The sequence below is a fragment of the Falco naumanni genome, chromosome 6 (genome assembly GCF_017639655.2).
Source record: "Falco naumanni isolate bFalNau1 chromosome 6, bFalNau1.pat, whole genome shotgun sequence".
In the NCBI taxonomy this organism is placed as follows: Eukaryota; Metazoa; Chordata; class Aves; order Falconiformes; family Falconidae; genus Falco; species Falco naumanni.
In genome coordinates this window covers 74,365,615-74,383,416 of record NC_054059.1, presented here as the reverse complement: position 1 = coordinate 74,383,416, position 17,802 = coordinate 74,365,615, and the positions used below count along the sequence as shown (strand labels likewise).

At 40.4% G+C, this 17,802-nt stretch overlaps 1 protein-coding gene across 18 annotated transcripts in view; it reads left to right on the top strand.

Moving 5' to 3' along the window:
* Positions 1-210: 210 nt before the first annotated feature.
* DTNB (dystrobrevin beta) overlaps positions 211-17,802 on the top strand; it is a 214,985-nt gene continuing 197,393 nt past the window's right edge. For 16 of the 18 annotated variants that reach the window (XM_040597624.1, XM_040597623.1, XM_040597611.1 and 13 more), the window contains exons 1-2: positions 211-387; positions 1,054-1,132. The gene's annotated coding sequence lies outside the window, so the exon portion shown is untranslated. Of the gene's footprint in view, positions 388-1,053; positions 1,133-10,297; positions 10,747-16,869; positions 17,063-17,802 lie in introns of those variants that run through there. The other 2 variants (XM_040597607.1, XM_040597608.1) reach the window with 2 other exon arrangements.

Sequence of the window (17,802 nt, the reverse complement as noted above, 5' to 3'; positions counted from 1 at the left end):
GAACGGGGAGCGCGCGGGGGAAGCGCACGCACGTCCGCCGCCGGAGAAGCGTCTGCCTCCCGATTGGCGGCTAGGCGGAGCCGCACGGATCGGGAGGGGCGGGGCCGGTTGCCTCAGCTGCTGATTGGCTGGAGGCGCCGGACGGGGGGGGGGTGAGGTGGGCGCGGGCTCAGATTGGCGAGAGTGCGCGCGCCCTTGCGGAGGCGTGCTCGGATTGGCTGGGCGGCGCGAGGCGGCCGGGGTCCGTTGGAGCGCGGAGGCTGAGGGGTTCGGCCGGCCGTGCCCGTGCGGCCGCCGGCGTGGCGGCGAGCGGCGGCCCGAGCCCGCCTGCGCCGTGTCCCCCGCCCCGGGCAGCCCACTCCCCCCGGCCGCCGCCCCCCGGCAGAGGTGCGTGCTCGGCGCGGCGGAAACGGGCGCTGGCGCGGGCCCGCTGCGGGCACCGCTACCGCCCGCGGGGTGGGAGGGTGCGGGGCCTTGCGGGGAGGAGGGTGCCCCGGCCCCCGCCGCTACCCGGCCGGGGTGCGGGGACGGGCGGGTCCGGGGGGCGCCCCTCCTGCCCGCAGAGGTCTTGGGGGCCGGCACCGAGCCGGAGCCCCTCGCCTCGGCCGCGGGAGCTGCGGGATTCGCGGGGGTTCGCCGGGCTCCGGGCCTGGCGCGGAGGAAACGCCGGGCGGAGCGAACCGCGGGCGGCCTGGGCGGAGGGGAGCCGCGCCCGGCGCCCCTCAGCGGGCCGCGGACACCTGGGGGAGCCTGGCGGGTCGCCTGCCCCGCGCTCCGGGCCCGCCGGTCTCGAGGCTGGCGGTTGGCGGCGGGAGCGGTCAGGGTGCCCCGGGGCTCTCGGCTGTGCCTGGTTGGCGCATCTTGTAGCTGACAGATGCTCGCGTAGAACCTGCAGGCTTCGTTCCTTTGTAATTAACGGGAGACACAATCAGGGCAAAAGTAGCATAATCACAGCAGTAACGGCAAAATCGGGGTGGCAGTGTTATTTTTTTCTGTGGAAAACCGCTACTTTCTTGGTAAAAAAGCTTGGGTTTTTTCCCCCATTTTTTTTAGATTGGCTTTAAATGTTTGAAGAAGGAACTGAGCCCCAGAAAGTGGAAGTTGCCCTAAGAGACTTCTTGGTGTAATTCAGGTAATGTGATCTGTTGTGACTACCTGGAGTATTGAGCTTAAAAACTTGTATTATGTAACTGATACCAGTTGCCTGTTTGTCACACTCACGTAACTGATATTGAAATTTTTCATCTATTACAAACTTCTGGCACGAGGTGGTGATTTCTGCATTTTATGTGAAGTATTGGATATATAAGATACTCCTACATGAGATGCAATCCTGCTTTAAAAAAAAAAAAATCCCTTCAATTAGGTTCTTGTGCAAGTTTGATTTAGGTCCCTTAGCTGGGGAGGTGAAGCTGATGAATATTCTTATGGAGAGCTAAGAAAACCTTAGTGGTACACAGAGCACCAGCATAGTACTTTCTTCTTTCAGCGGGGATTGGTGAGCCACTGAGAACAGGCTGGAAAGCACAAGGATACTTTGAAAGTTATTTCTGTGCTGCTTGAAATGCATGTCTAATAGAATCAGAGTTATTAACGTTAGAATTTGCTCAATAGTTGTGCATTATTGCCCTTTAAAAATGCTTTGTACTTTCAGTTTTCTACTCTAGTTCCTAAAACTGACTCTACAGTCTGATGCTCTGTCTGGCATGGCTGCCCAGTGACAGAACATTCCATGTGCCTGAACCAGTGGTTCAAAAAGTCAGAAGTCTCAGTTCCGGGTTTTAGAAAAATTGGGAAATGCTGGACTGAAGAACTGGGCCTTCTCTTCCCCCCTTCCCTTCTTTCTTTTCCCTGATAAGCATGTATGATCCTATACTGCTAGATGGCTTCATAACGTACACCCAAAGGAAAGGAGGTAACTCACAAGCATTGGTTTAACGCTGTTGCTTTTTGCGTTTTCTCCAAAGGATATTTTGGGTTAATTTTGGGGAATTTGGATAAAAGGGCGAACATGCTACTGGCCTGAAGACTTCCTGTTTAGGGAAGCTGGAAAAAGGAGAATTAATCAGTATAGACGGTGTAGGGCAGTCTGAGCAGTAATTTCTCTCACCAGAACATGTACAGTTGGCGAAGGCTGTCTGTGGCCTATGCTACAGTCTTTTCTGAAGTTCTTTTCCAGACTAGTCAACTCACATCATGTTTCCAGCAACATCATTCCTTTTGACCCTTACATTCTTGCTATGCTTTCATCTGTCCAGGATGCTGCTCCAGAGGTAGCTTGTCCTATTTAAATCCTCTTTGGGGTTTCTGCTTCTTATCTTTATCGTACATAGGATTCTTGTCTTTGTTGTATAGCTGTTTGATGATGTATCCCCAATCAGCTGCTGAGGTCTTGTTCAGTACCAAGAAGGCAGCTTCCCACTCTTGTGTTGGGGATGCTGGAATTTGTCGTCTGCTTGTTACTTATCTCACATATAAGAGGACACATCCAGTAGACCTCTGTGTAAGCGCCTTGTGACAACCCCCTCATTGTTCATTAGAGTTTTTGTTGTGATGAATACAGAAGACATGTCAGTATTGTCTCACCCCCCCTGTTTTTTTTTGCAGCAAACTGCTTCTTGTTTAGGCTGTAGGTTATTTAAAATGGTAAATTCCTTTATAAATTGTCTGTGCTGCAGCTAATATGTTTAGGCATCTGGTTTACCACAGAACCTACGTGTTGCAATAACAACATAAATTTTAAGAAGTTAAATGATGAATGGTATAGAAAACTTAGGAAGAAGCCATAATGCAAGAACAAAGGCTTTTGCAGTATCATAAAAGCATGATTTTCCCATCACTTTAATTATATTATACACTCGGTACCACAGGGTGGCATTAGGACTGACAACTTACAATTCCTTCTAGCCATGGCCATATGTTATCTGTTGTATGTTGTGCAAGCTGACAGGTTTTGAAGAGAGAGAAAATCAGGTCTTGAAGTTTAAACCAACAACTTCGGATTAGTTGGCATGTTAACCAGAGCGCACAGCACATACTCTGGATGGTTCAGAGAGTCTGGCTTCATGTGGCTCGTCTGTTACAAGCTTTGTAGAACCTAAATGATGTGTTCAGATAAGGCACTTTTTGCAAACGATTTCCTAGAACTTTTTTTGGAAGGAAAGGTAATTTTTGTAGTTCGGACATGGTAGTCTGTAGCATTGACACTATCCTTGTAGTTACAGAATACATCACCTGATAGAGGCAGACACAGTTTCCCAGCAGGTGTGAAGGGTTGGCTTTCAACATTCCACTCACAGCACAGCCTCATTCTCTTACCATTATCTATCCCTGCCACTTTTTTTTTTCTTTGTGGTTTCAAGGTTATTTTATCTGGTGATAAGGATTTGAATTTATAATATTTGTATTAAGCTATTATTTCTTTTTTCTTTTCCCATTGAGTACCAGGGAGAAGAAATCGTGATTGTATTATTTGTGTTTGGTTTAGTATTTAAACTGATAAACTGTGGCTAAACTTAGTATATTGTTTCATGGATCTTTTCCAGTCCTGTGGGCTATCAGGGGCTACTAGAATGGATGACAGTATTTTAATTTCTTGGTTGTGCTTAAGTAATACAGATTTATAAAAATACTTGCAGCAGTGAAAATTTTTAGGCAAACTAAATCTGGAAGAAATGCTAATAAACCTTGTAATAATCTGTTGTAGAATTTTATTTGGCCAGTTGTCTCTCTTTGGAAATGAATGGAGTTAGGAAATGTTTCATCTCTAGGAAATGAATGACAGCAGGTACCAATTCATGTCTAAATTTTGAAAAGATTGGGTGTATAAAGTGTGTACTATAGTTAAAAAAACACTTAAAATCATAATAGCTTTACTGCAGGTAAGCAGTACTGACTGACTGCAAGCATGAAGTATTTTTTTTGTCTTTATCAGTCTTGCTGCTTTCAGGTGCAGATTTTTACTTCATTTAAGAGGCTGAGGAGTGAGGCGGCTGTTTTGCCAGAAAGCAAATGGTGAGGGAGCCTAGTCCCTAAATTTTTTTTTTAAACAAGAAAAGTTACAAAGCTAAGGGGTAAGAACTCATCATTTTACAGAACACAATGGCAAGCATGATCAATTAAGTTTCACATTTGGCTTATTTTGGTTTTCTTAAGAAAGAAAACAAAACTTCATTTGTGTCCACAGTTGGTCAGATAGTTGGAATGTTAAATTGCAGATAATTAGAAAAGCAGCTGACAATGTTCTATGTTATATACAGTGTACAGAGTCAGTGTTACAGATGTGTACATGGGAACATTGATAGAAGACTGTAGAGCTGAATGTTAAGGGCTGAATAATCTAAAAGGGTTTTTGTAACTTAGTCTGCAAAGATAAGTTAGATGGGAGGCAGGGAAGGGGTGAAGTTTCCAGTTCTACTATACTGTGTTCTGTGTTACTGCTTGTAGGTCAGTTTCTAGTGATAACAGAATATACACTGAGAAGAAACTTACGTCAACAGTAAACATTAAGAAAGCTTGACTGGGTAGTAGTATCTGTTAACTTGTTATGGTTGTGGTTGTACAGGTTGTATGGCAGTGCAGACAGCAAATTATTTGGAAGCAGGTGTGCTATGAGGTGCGCACATGTCCTGGTTTTGGCTGGGATGCGCATTTAAATGTTTCTTGCCCTGGTTACCTAGTGAATGCAACCAAAACATGGTTTGGGGTGGGTTGTTTTTTTTTTTTTTTAATACCTTGCAATATGAGCAAGCACATCTTGAGAGGCTTAACAAGGATTGCAAAGTGGAGCAAACTAGCTGTGCTCTATCCAGGGAGAGGTGTTTCGGGGACAGGCAGAATGCTACATTAGAAGTGCAATACTATTCTTTGAGTTTATTTATATGATTTTTTCTTTGTTGCAGTGCTTATGGAATCTTAATTATTGTGGGTTCATCTTTCTTTATTTTATAGAATGATGACATCAAAGGAAATACAGAGGCAGTAGGGAGGCACTGGTGTTTTTTGACAACTTGTTTGGGTACAGCCAAATTTCTGAAGAAGGTATTGTATGTTTCTGGCAGCTCAGACAAAACCAAAGTTACCTGGGATTATACACGTGTTCACTTTCCCATTGGTAGTGGCAACACTTTGTAGGCTTGTGAATTTGGTGAGGATGATTTTACATTTTAATGTAGGAGATAAAATGATGGCTATGTAAAGATTTAAAATTGGGTAAGCTTTTTTCCCCTTCTAATTCAGTTGTGATTTTGAAAGGAGTTCACATTGTCACTGCCCCTTTGGCTGGAACTTAGCATTTCTACGGGTGTGCCAAAGGAGCAGTTTGTGTCAACTTTTTCTCATGTGCTGAATCTTTTAATGTAAGGTGAATACATCTGAAGTGAGGTGGGGAGGGAAGGTCTTGCATGGATTACTAGTGATTGATGAAGATGGTAGCAAGTGATACAGAACTAGAGGTGATGACAGATACTGAAAATGGTATTGTCTAATATTGATGTGGATGAATTGGGAGGAGAGTAGTGTTTATGCACTATACTGTTGTCCACCAGCACGAGATCTGGATTAGTTTGTGTCCTGTCAGAGTTCACATTTGTGTGGTATCCTGCCGGTGCTGCATTCCTTACTCTGTTCATGCTCGATCGCTTAATCTAGGTTAATAGAGAAAAGGGCAAAAAAGTAACTCAAAACAATTCCTAATAAATAGTTCAGTTTGGTGAAGAGGCAATTTTAGAATTTTTCTCTTGTGCTCTAATAAGCAGCTCTGGGAACCTGCAGATTAAAATGGCTAGAAAGGTTTTTGTAAGATTCACGTTGGAAAAGCTGAGAAGCACAGATTGCACAGAAATCCCTTCCAGTGTTATAAAGAAGATGAATCTTCCCTTCCTGAGAGGGAGAGGTAAGCTATTAATTAGGGTATTTCCAAGTTCTTACTGCTTGAAAATCATGGTGTAATATTTCATTTCTTATCTAACGTTAACATTGCTTTATTTTAAGGGAATAATTTTAACTGCTAAATTTGCTCTTGTTTGCAGGCTCATGGTAAACCTTATGTGTAGGCATTACTTTTTAACTTCAGTCTCAGAATCACCAGGGCAGGTTGTAAAAGCCTCTTTCTATTCCTTAGGCTTTTGGGCAATAAAGAAAAATAAGAGTTTGTGATGTCTTTCCAGTTATTCAAGAAAAGCATTTTTGTATTCTAGGTGCTCTGTGTCCTACTGCTATGCATCCTCTCTTTAGTTTGCTGGAAAACAGATCAGGCTATTCAGTGTGTGTTTAAACATGCAGTGTTGTCCTGAATAGCTTCCAGTTTTGCTGTTCCCCATGCTTAACAATTCCCTGCTTACTAAATATGAATATGTATTGCTATGTACCTAAAATAATAACTTGTAATGTTCCTTTAAACCTTTCTTTGGTTTTGTGCCTTAAACTTCCCAGGAAGTAGGCTATGAATAATATGGTGCCAGCTGTTGGTTTCATCAGCTTGTCTGTAGTCTTGCACCTGACCTGTAAATTCTTCAGGGCAGGGATTTCTGTCTGTTCTGGGTGTTGAACAAACAGTTGCATATGTGAAGTGAAATCTTGTGTTACAATAATTGGAATGGTTTGGAACTCTACCTGGATTTGAATTTTTTCTATCTTGTCTTGAGGTAATCTGGAACTTCTTTTTAAAATAGTGTTAAAAGGTTTTTGAAAGAAACCTGTGATTAAATACTCTTGTGTCTAGTAAAATCCTTACCAATTTCTTACTAGTTGGGAAGATAAAATTGCTGGTCTCCTCGTGGGTCTCAGACCAATGTTATGGTTGTTTTCCATAACAGTAAATTAAAGCAATAAGGACTGGCTGAGGATGTATTGCTGCGTGCAGTGTCCTGTAAAAACAAAACAGATGGTATTTTGTGCCTTGAAAAAAATCTTACAGTTTAAACAGAAGCAGCAAGGCATGGAGTAGGGAAATGTGTAGTTCTCGATACTATGTTTTTTTCCCCAAAAACTTCTTGATTGCCCATTCATTTTCAAGAAAGTTTACTGTATAATATTGCATGGTTTTGCAAAATCTTCTTTAAGAGTAGCTTTTGAGCCACTGTATTAAAAAAAAATAAAAGAACCATTGATTTGTATAGAATTTCACTGCCAAGTTATAATCCATTCTCTTGGTCTTAGTTTAGTGGGTTTTTTTTTCACTTACGCCCTTCTAGACTGAAGTCAGTTCTGACTTGTAAAGGTCTTATGCAAGCATTTGAGTCCCATGCTTTTAAGAAAGCTTCATTTTAAAAATCTGTGAGATCCGGACCTTTTTAAGTTTTTAGGAAATTAGGAAGATTCATATTATTTCTCAAAGATGCTCTGTTACTCCTGTTGCAACAGATACAGAAGCAACATTTTAAAGTATTTTTAATACTTCTGTGTGCCATTGCTTTTGCTTTGATTACTTATCCCATATGGTGATGGGAACAGAATTTGAAATTTTAAGTTAAACTAGGACAATTATCAGGAATGGTTAAAATAAACTTTAAAAGATGTTGCCAGTCTACTTGCATGAATATAAAAGGCTTATCTTTTTGTCTTCCTGGATTTTGGTCTAAGTGCATTAGATGTGTCCCTCTGTATTAACTTCTAGATCAATTTCTTTTTCCTAGTAAGAGGCATTGGGGAATGGAAGAATACCTTTAATCAACTGCATATATTAATGTTTGACTGCAGATAAAAGAGAGATCAAAATATGAACCAAGAGAGGATGAAGAACAAAGAAATGAGTAGGCAGATTCAGGTGTTTTGGATAGACAGAGAGGGAGATGAGGGAATGAAATCAATCTTTGGGGGTTTTGTTCAAATTCTTAGTAAAGACAAAGTAAAAATACTTCAGCATCTTTTTACTGAAATCCATCAAAGGTGAATAAATGATACTCATATCATAAATAAACTTAACTTTTATACTTTAACAAAGCATTATGACAATTTAGAAATAATTTGGTTTTTTTAAATCAAATGACAGTTGAAGCCATACAAGTTCAGAAGCCCAAAACAGATGATTGAAGTACTAAACCTGATGCAACAGCAATAACCTTTTTCTGCAAGTACAGATATGCCCTGAATTTTTATTCAGTGTCTTCATCCCAATGACAGGTTCATTCAAATTTGTAAAAGGGAATGAACTGACAGGGGATGAAAGCTTCTTGTTAAACCACCTGTGAAGATGCATTCTTCTAATTAGAAAACTGGCAGAAAGTTCCTAAACTTCCTTCCATGTGAATTGAGTACATTTAAGATCAAAATATGGCCCAAACTGCTATTCTGAATTTTTTTAAATTATTTAATTTCTGAACATAAATAGGTATAAGCACAATTTTACCCTCGCACAACAAATGCAGTTGTCTTACCAGTGATATCAAATATTATTTCTGCTAGTAAAATGCAACATCAAGAATCTGAACAACTCAAATTTAATAATTCATAAATTGTGTTTCTATGTTCTTCTGTTCAGTTTGATTAGGCTGCATTTCAATGCAAACAGATGTCTGGAAACGGTTATCAAATCGTAAAGGTCAGAATTTCCTTTGGGGTATCTCTTAAAAGTGGAAATAAAAAATAAAACAATTTACTTGAGAGATATTTTTTCCCCTCTAACAGATTTAGTGACTCGGTAATCAAGAAGCAGTGAGGAAGCACCTGAAATTGCAGATACGGAACCCAAATGATGAAGTTTTAAGTTCATAGTCTCTCACATAGTAGCAAGTCGTTACAGTAGCAGGTAGGGAAGGAGTGTGACTTCTTGGATGGTGGCTCTAGTTAGTGTGAGAATATAATGGCTGCTCTGTTAGCTGAGATTAATTACATAGTCTCCTTCCCCTCCAATCTGAGGAGGAAAAGCTGCTTATTTAGGCCGTTACCTACAGCTGATGAGCTCCAAGAAGAGCGAAACCTTTTAAGATAGGTCCTGTAGTATTGGCCTAACAATCTTCGGAGTGGCTTGTTTTCATTTTTGTGCTTAAGCTGCAAGTACAATCAGGAACCACTGAAATGTGTGGTCCAGAGTCATCAGTGGCTGAAACTGTTACAGCAAGTCACGGGGAAAAACAGGCGTTAGGTTTTACTTTTTATATACGTATGGTTGTTTTCTCTCCAGCCAGGTGTACGTATATAATGCATGCACGTATGTGTTGTGGATGTGGGAGAGAGCTTTCAAAGTAAGGAAAAGGGAGAGTTGTGAGACAGAAGACTGGAATATAAACAGTAAAAGAAAAAAAAACGCAAGAGAAATAAGAAAAATGTTTGAATTTGTGGTGCCTATGAATATATTTGAGGTGGTGACTGACTGTAGAATTCTCCACGATTACTGATATAGCATTTATAAATCAGCTTTTATATTAACTTTGTCATAGAGCTTACTCAGGAAGCGAGAAATCAGTGTTATTGGAGGGAGAAGGTGAAAGCATAAAGGGAAACTGTAAACTTCTTGAAGGTTTGCATCAAGTTAATCAACTGTAGTTTTGTAAGTTACTATAGCTTATGCATTTTTTTGTGCTTTAAGGTGAACATTACTTTGATGTACAAATATGTACGAATGATGTACAAATTTGTACAAAGTATGTACAAATAACTGTTAGCATGTAATGATTTTTTCTAATACTATTTAATAATAATTAAACTGCATTTCTTTAGTGAATATTTTACTGCAGTACAGATAATTCCCTGCTGATTTTCAACATTATGAATTTAAATAATAGGCATCTTGAACTAAAATCTCCCATGGAACTGGTGGCTAGTCTCCCTGTTACAGTAAAAAAATATCCTTTTTTATATACATACACATTTACATATAAGTAAAAATAAATTATTAGTAGTATTATTATATGATAATGTCTCGGTAACTTTCAGCCTCTGTTCTGAATACTTAGAAAAGCAAGTTGAGCACATGCATTATGATAGAACTGTTGAAATTGGAGCATGTTGCAGCTTACTTTCAGTCTCTCCAAAGTTAAATCAGCAAATACAATCTGCATGGTGTCAGGTGCTGGCTGCGGCAGTAACTTCAACTTGCAAACTTTCATTTCTGATTTCAACTTGAGCATGCTTGACCTAAGACTTATAGACTGTGGTCAGTGTTAGTACCTATACTGACTTTTCCAGTACATAAAAGATAAACTCTCTGCCAGTAGTGCATTCATCTTACTGATTTCAGATTTTTTTTCTTAAACAAAGCTGCTGCCTCTTGACATAAAGCAGAATCATCTTCTGTGGAACCAGCACCATTCTTACTTTAAATTCAAGCACTGTTCTGTCGCTGCAGGGAGGAAATCCTGTACTTCACTGAGTCAGACTTGAGCAGAGCACTCGTGCTCTCTTGCAGGTTTTCTGTACTTCCACCTGAGGTGGTGAGTGTCAGTTCAGCCTGTGCTGCCAGAGAGAGAACTGATGTGAAGACCAGAACCTCAGGAACTAATGTTTACTTCCAGTTCTCCATAATTAATCAGAATCCTTGAAACTCTGGGAGACATCCAGCCAGAGGAGATTCTCTGGCATGCAAATTGAACTGCAGTCAGTTTTAACAGTCTTTAAAGGAAAAAAAAAAAGTAGTAGGTTGAACCCAGTCTTGGTCCCATCCTTAAGTGAACAAGAGCTTTTTTGACGTGAGTGTCCTTACCGGATTGCTAAGTGTTACAAAAAGCTTTTTGAGCAAGAAATACCTATGGAGATTGTCCAGGACAGACCACGTAGACTCACTGTCACATCACCATGACTGGAAGCAGAGTAAGTTATTTGATGATACTGCTTTTGCTAGAACAACAAAACAGGATGTTCATCATGAAACACCTTTGTGTGTGAAACTCACATCTTTATCAGATTTAGGTTTTCCCCTCTAAAGAGACTGCTGGTGATACAGATGGCTTGTGTCCAGGCATATTTCTTTAAGCTCTGGAAGTTTCAGCCTTTGGTTGAATTGCGTGTTATTAAAGCTAAGGAAATTAATTCCAGTGGTGTTCTTCAGTTATTTGTATGGGCATCAATTCTCTATGTTTTGACAATCTGCACTTGAAGCAATCTGTAGACCTCTGATTCATTTTTTTTTCAATTCAGTTGTGAGGATAGTACTTTGACCGTAACTTCTATTTTCTATCTTGCTGCTAAAATGACACACATTTGCTTTATATCATACAATATAGATTTCTAATTTGGAAACACTGGAGTGGGGAAGGGGGAAGCAGAACAAAACCAGGCTAACACATTATCTTACTGCTAAGAATGCCTTGGTGTATATATAGAATGATAGAGGTAAGAAAAACATACCTGTCTACTTTTAAGAGCAAGGTTACATTTTTGGGCAGAAGGCAAATGCAGCTAAAGAGTCAGAGATCAATTCCTTACAGTCTCACTATCCCCAGGTTAACTTTGTCACTGTCATAAACAACAGTGGGTAATCACAAACAAGTGACTGGAGGGTGAACGGTGAGGCATCTGCTGAAAGATATCTATTAAAAATACAGTCAGTTATTAAGTTTAGGACTTAGCTATTGAGTTTGTTCTCTTTTATTGTCTAGTGTAGGAGGCATGTCAAGTTACGCAAATAAGAGTGAGAGAGGGGAGAGGATAAACTGGCAGTCTGGGTTGATATGTCTGCTCCTAGGCTCTGAACTGTCCCTCAGGAGTAAGCATCCTGATGCTTTACTTTAGTTCTGTAAAAGCTTCAGACCAATGCTCAGTCATGGTAAAAAAAAAAAAAAAAAGCTTAATAGTCTTAAATTTTTTTTTAATGTTCTATTAAGAATATTAAAAAAGAAGACAAGAATGTTGTTACTGCTGCTGTATAAAGCAGTGGTGTGCCTACATGTTAAATACTCTGTTCTGTTTCTGCTTCATCTCTGAAAGCAGATGATGGAACGAGAAAAGGGATGGTAGAAGATGATAAAGATCAGTCATAAGTATGAGTGATTTCTCGGCAAGAGACAGCTAGTCTTCAGATTCTTCTGCCTAGAAAAGAGATGATGTCTGAGGATTATTTTTGTCTTCTCCAATACAGAAATGGGTGGAGGCAAGGGGAAGCATGAAATAGAACTATGCAGTAAAGAGTCTAAAAGAAGCAGAAAGATGACGAGGAACTCATACTTTTGGTCTGACACAGTGTGGTCATTCTTATGTTTCTGTTTAAAATAAACAAACAAAACCCACACCCCTACAAAGCTCCAGGAGTGTAGAATGGAATTTTACGGGCTTCTCCATCATACAGGCAGGACTTGGTACTACAACTTTAACCCTGACCTTTAAAGCAAAATCCAGCCTTTTCAGAATAATTAAAGTGTAACATCTCTGAACCTAATTAGAAATATCTATAGTTTCCTGTGAAATTCAGAGGTATTTGATTTCTAGCTTTATATAAATAGCAAGAAGTATTGTCTGAATCTCAAACTGCTTGGCTTTGAAGAAGTTGAAGTATCTCTACTGGTAAGTGAGAACTTTTTTTGCTGCAAGGACCTTTTGGGGAACCTTGCTTTTCTGTGTAATTATTCTGAAATTCCATGGTGTTTTAGAGTGGGGTAAAGAAAGCAGATTTGTCTAATTAGACACGACTAATCCCAAGTCTTGGTGTCTTAATTTGTAGGCTCTTTTGATTAATTCTACATTTGAGGCACTCAGTGTAGATGGCAGGAAGCCTAAGGGAAGAAATAAGAAATCATTAGGCCTAGTCTACAGAAAACAGTTGTACTATGTAGCATTGAGAAGTCTGAGGCTGGATGGAGGTCGGGCATTTTGTACCACGGCCAAAACTTCAGAACGCTGTCTGTCATTTTTGGTATTTGTGTATGCAGTTTCAGACTGTGCTTAAACACTGAAGTTAGGATTTAATAGTTCCCTCTCAGTTTTGCCCATTCCCCTTGAAGTACACGTACCAAGGTACAGTATGTACTGTTGTTTGTATGAGTCTGATTAATACTTAAGGTAGTTTTCTATTAGAACTCCCTCCTAACTTCATCTTCTGAATCCATATTGATTCTTGCATGGGTTCTTCATCTGCAAGTTCTAGGGTTTGTAGGCATATGCACCTTCAGGCAGCATGTAGCTACACGTACTGAAAGCTACAGGAAAATGAAATGCGTCTCATTATTGCATTTCATGGCTAGAGGAAGACTTAAATTCACGGTTAGTTTATTTTGGAAAAGCTGGTTTTTCTGCTCTCCATAGCAGTTTTGATCCTTACCTCTCATCTTTCAGTTTGCCCAGGTCAAATAACATTGTGTGTATTCTGCACTGCTGCTGCTGGCCATTCCAGTCATTGCTGTGCAGAGCAGTGATCCACTGTTCTTCTCCACTTCTCATCTCCTTGTTCAGTCTGTTGTGGCTTTCCATCCCAGGCTTTTCCTAATGTCATGCACATTAATTGCTATAGTCACCTCTTAGTCTGACCTTGGCTGCATAGCTTTCTTGACATGAATGTGTTGATTTGGGCTTACAGGAGCAGAGTGCACTCAGTACGTACTGAGGAATGGCAAAATAAGCTGAGATCCCTCCAGGTGGAGGAAAGGCAGCAGGGGAGGAGATAACGTTACAGAATTATAAAATCATGAATGTCATGGAGAGAGTGGATAGCGATTGATTTTTCTGCGTGTCTCAGCAGAAAAACCAGGAGCCTTGTGAATCTGGTAGGAGGAGGGAGGTGCAGAAAAGCCAGTGTGGTGGTTTGTTGAGCTGTGGGATTCGTGTTTGGAAATTCCTGCTGCGCAGCGCAAATGTCAATTTTATGGGGCACTAAAGGGACAAACAGGCTTGTGGAGGTGAAAGGATGTTGATGGTTACTAAGTACAGAGAATCGCTTTGGTTCAGCAAGTCTCAGTGCAGCAGGGTTTTGGAAGTTCTTGGGAAGTTTTTCTGTATGCTTGCCCCATCCTTTTGTTCTTCCCTGCTCACCTGCTTTGGGTTCGTTTTGGCGATGGGATACTGCATTGGCTGGATTTGGCCCAGTAATGTGCTGTTACTCTCTTAGCAGAACTTTGCAATAAAATAATTAAGGCTTTTAAGCATGACCAAGCATTTTTCTTCTTCTAAATCCCTATTTAGCAGTTTATCTGAGTTCTTTTTTGTGACTCAGGTCCAACAAACTTGATTTGGGTTACTCTTATGGAAATGTTCAGGTCCAAAGCTGACATTTTGTGAATGTATAAGAACTTTCTGCTGTTCATAATGTGAAATACTGACACTTTTAGATATATGTTGCTGCTGTCCTCCTTGTAGCAGTGTAGTGTCTGGTTCCTGCAGAAATGGGCTTGGGCCTTCTTCAGTGTATGCTATATAGTTACCACACACTAAAATGGTAGCATATGTTCAAGAGACAGGAGAGAAATGCAGTGCTCTTCGGTCAGATAGGCATGGATCTCTGTATGCCGCTTCTCCCAAGCGTTGCTAATGTGTTGGGATTTTAAAGAATGATGAAGTAGATACCAAGTGTTTAGAAACAGCTCATCATCAAATGTGAAGGACAAAACTGAATGAAAAAACCCCTCCTAAGTACCTGTTTAAACATGTAATGTGATACTGGAGAATCCCAGTGCATTCACATTGTCCTCTGTTGGTACATAAATATTTTTTAGCATTTCTTCTCCCCATATGTTCATTCTAAGCATCCATCTTGAGAATTTTTGTCTGTCTTGTCATTTCAATCCATGCATGTTTCTTGGCACTTTTCTGATGCATTGTGCCACAAATGTTTGAAAAACACCCAATCAAACAACTAACATGTAACTAAAATGTACAACCAGACAAAAAAAACCACCAAAAAAATCCCTACCAAAAAAACCCACACTGCCACCCCCTTCCAACACAACCAAACAGAAAAAACCAATAATGCAGAACAAACTGCAATTTACCTTTTTTTTTTCTGATGTTGAGCACTGTAATTTGCATCCTTAACATAATTGCACTTATTCTGGGTTTAGTTCATTCCTGGTTTGAACTTGAGATAGGTTTAAAGTGCAAAGATGGATGTAGACTTTCCCTCTTTCTCCTTCATCAGCAAGGGATCCTTCTGTATCTGATTGCTCAGGCTTTAAAAATGGGTTTGCCAATTATTCTAATGGATCTCATATCACTAATGTAATTTCCACAACTTTTCTAAGTATCTGCCAGTTTGTCTCTTTTCTCTCTCTGCTATTTGTCTGTAGAATGTGGGACACTCTGGCCCAGAAATATAATTTCTTACATGTTTGTCCCGTCACAGATAATAGCAGGAAAGAATCAGCACAGAGAGCTGGTGAACCTAAATAGTAACAGGTTGTTTTGGTGAGCAGGTACGTGACTGTTGAGCTGCTCGCCTAATGCAAATTTCAAATCTTTTGCTCCCTTCAAGAAAGGCAGAGGACTTGGAGGAGGTCCTGAGGCAATGTTCCTTGGGACATGATTTTCCTGAGACCGCACCTGAAGAATCTGTACAAGATAATTCCAGAGCTATGGGTGAATCGGGCTTTGTTGATGTGTCCCTGCAGCATTCCATAATCATGGAGAGACCACTTTAAGTTACTCAGGTCTCACTTCAAGGACATGATGAACATCTAATTCATTCATTTGCTTTGCAGAGAGCATGAAGGGTAATGCTAGCTCCTTTAAAATTTTAAAAAGTGTATGTCTTGTTCAATCTAACCTGTTGAGCTATGCGTTATGTATGATAGTGTTCCATGACCATGGCCCAAGCAGCTTGAATGACCTCTTAGAAAACTCAAATCCTGACACCTGCAAGGCAATGAAGTGTCTGAGGGGAAAAAGCTTGATGTGACTTCCAATGTACATGTTAGCACAGAGCAGCAAAATTAATTGCAGACTTAATATACAGGATTAGTCTTATACCCTGCTTCATCTGAGCCTTTAGTCCTTTCCTGGGCCTCATCTGTGATACTTGCACAGCCTCTCGAGTGGTGGTGGTGAATGGGAGTATCTGGCATTGCCATCTGCTTTTCCTTGCTGGTTGGTAGCATGTCTCTGTGCCTCCTCTGAAAGCAGAGTAGGAGGCCTCTCCCATGGGTTTAGCTGGAGTCTGTGGGCTCTAGTAGGTAATTGCTAGAAGAAATGATGGTTACGGTATCTCTAGTATCACTCTGTCTTGCCACTCTGGTGCGAGGCAAGTTCCCCAGGGACTGGTTCCAGCTTTGCAGAAAAATGAGATTGGCTTGGAAATAGGGGGTTTGGAAGGTGGAGTGAAGGGCATGTGTACCTGAAGCCCAAGGACAAGGTATAATACTATCACGATGATTTTTTTTTTGGTGTTGTAGAAGATTCAGATGATGTCCCTTATGTCTTGATGGAGTCTCTACTAAAAACAACTTAAAAGATCAAATAACTAATTTACCTGCTGGAGTCCATCTGTTGTGGCATTTAGAGTGGCGCTAGCACTTGAAGTAAAGCTAACGACTGGTACAGTAACGGGCATTCTTCAAGATGGCGTGCATGTTTTAAGTGATGAGGAAATAAAGAGAATCTTGGTTAGCTCCAAAAAACTCTTAGGTTTGGGGCATTGTATGAGGATAGCTGGAACTTGTGGGTGAACAAAATGCATCACATGGGTGACATTTCCCAGTGCCCAGCTCTGTGAACACCTGCTCCAGTCCCCTGGGAAGTACAGCTCGAGACAATGCATAGTGAAGAACCTTGGTTGAGAAGATAAGACATCCCATTTGCATATATTTATTTAACTTAATAAAATTTATTTTAGGAAGCTGAAAAAATCTGCACAATGCTATTGAGGTTTTTTCCTTTTTAAAAATGTAATACAGAAGCATGTTGGTTCTGAGTATGGCTTTCTGTTTTGCTAATTTTCCTATTAGGAAAAAAATAAGAAAATATATTTGCAGATTACTTTATATCACCATACACTTATTTTCCTTTTATGAACAGTTGAGGAAAAAGGTTTTGGTGGCTTTCAAGATGAATGTGTTGCAGCATCTTCACCAGAGAATAATTAACAGGCAATGGACAACTGCTGAGGGAAACTGTTAATCAGAGTGTGTGTGAAGTGCCAAGACACGACTTGCTTTTCCTTGGTTGACATTTAAGCCTGATGAAATCTGTCCTGCCATGTTGCATGAGGGTGAGCTGACTAACTCCCTTAGAGTTAGATTCTGGTGTAATTGTAGAATAATCGTTTGCCTTTTTTTATTTAGATGTTTAAAAAATATTTAAAGAGTTGGTGAATCTGATAACAAAAGAATAATGTAATTTAGTAATTTTAAGTGAAATTTTATGTTCATAGTTAATTTTGCTTTCTTTTCGCTGGAGTTGACTAAATTTAAGCGTTTGTCTTTTAGGATTATATAATGAAGCAACCCATATGAGGTACTAAATTGTCCCTGTGCCTCCTTACCTTGGTGTATCAGTTCAACCATGTTGTTGGTACTACTTTCATCTGCTTTCCTGAGAAAGGGAGCCCTGTGTGACCAAACAACATGGCTGGTTTTTTTTCCTTTCCACCTTAATTATATTTAAGGCCTTTACTTCCCTGACAAATTGGATCTGACCTCAGGCATCAGGTTTGAAAGTTAAATGCAGCCTTGCAAGTTTAAAGCCGGGAGAACCCTCTGCCCCCAAACCCAGCATCCCCACAAGAACCTTAGGCAAGGAAGAGAGATGTTATTGACCTCTGTCAGCCAGGGAAAGGAATGCAATGTGCTTTCTCCTTTTGAGCACCAGCGGTGCAAATCCGTACATTGGCTCAGCTGCTCGTGGCGAGGTCTTGCTTGCTTTGTATTGTGCAAACAAAATCGCTTTGAACAGCGAGGGATTCTTTACACAATATTGCTACATGTATATGTATGCATCTCTGAGTTCTGC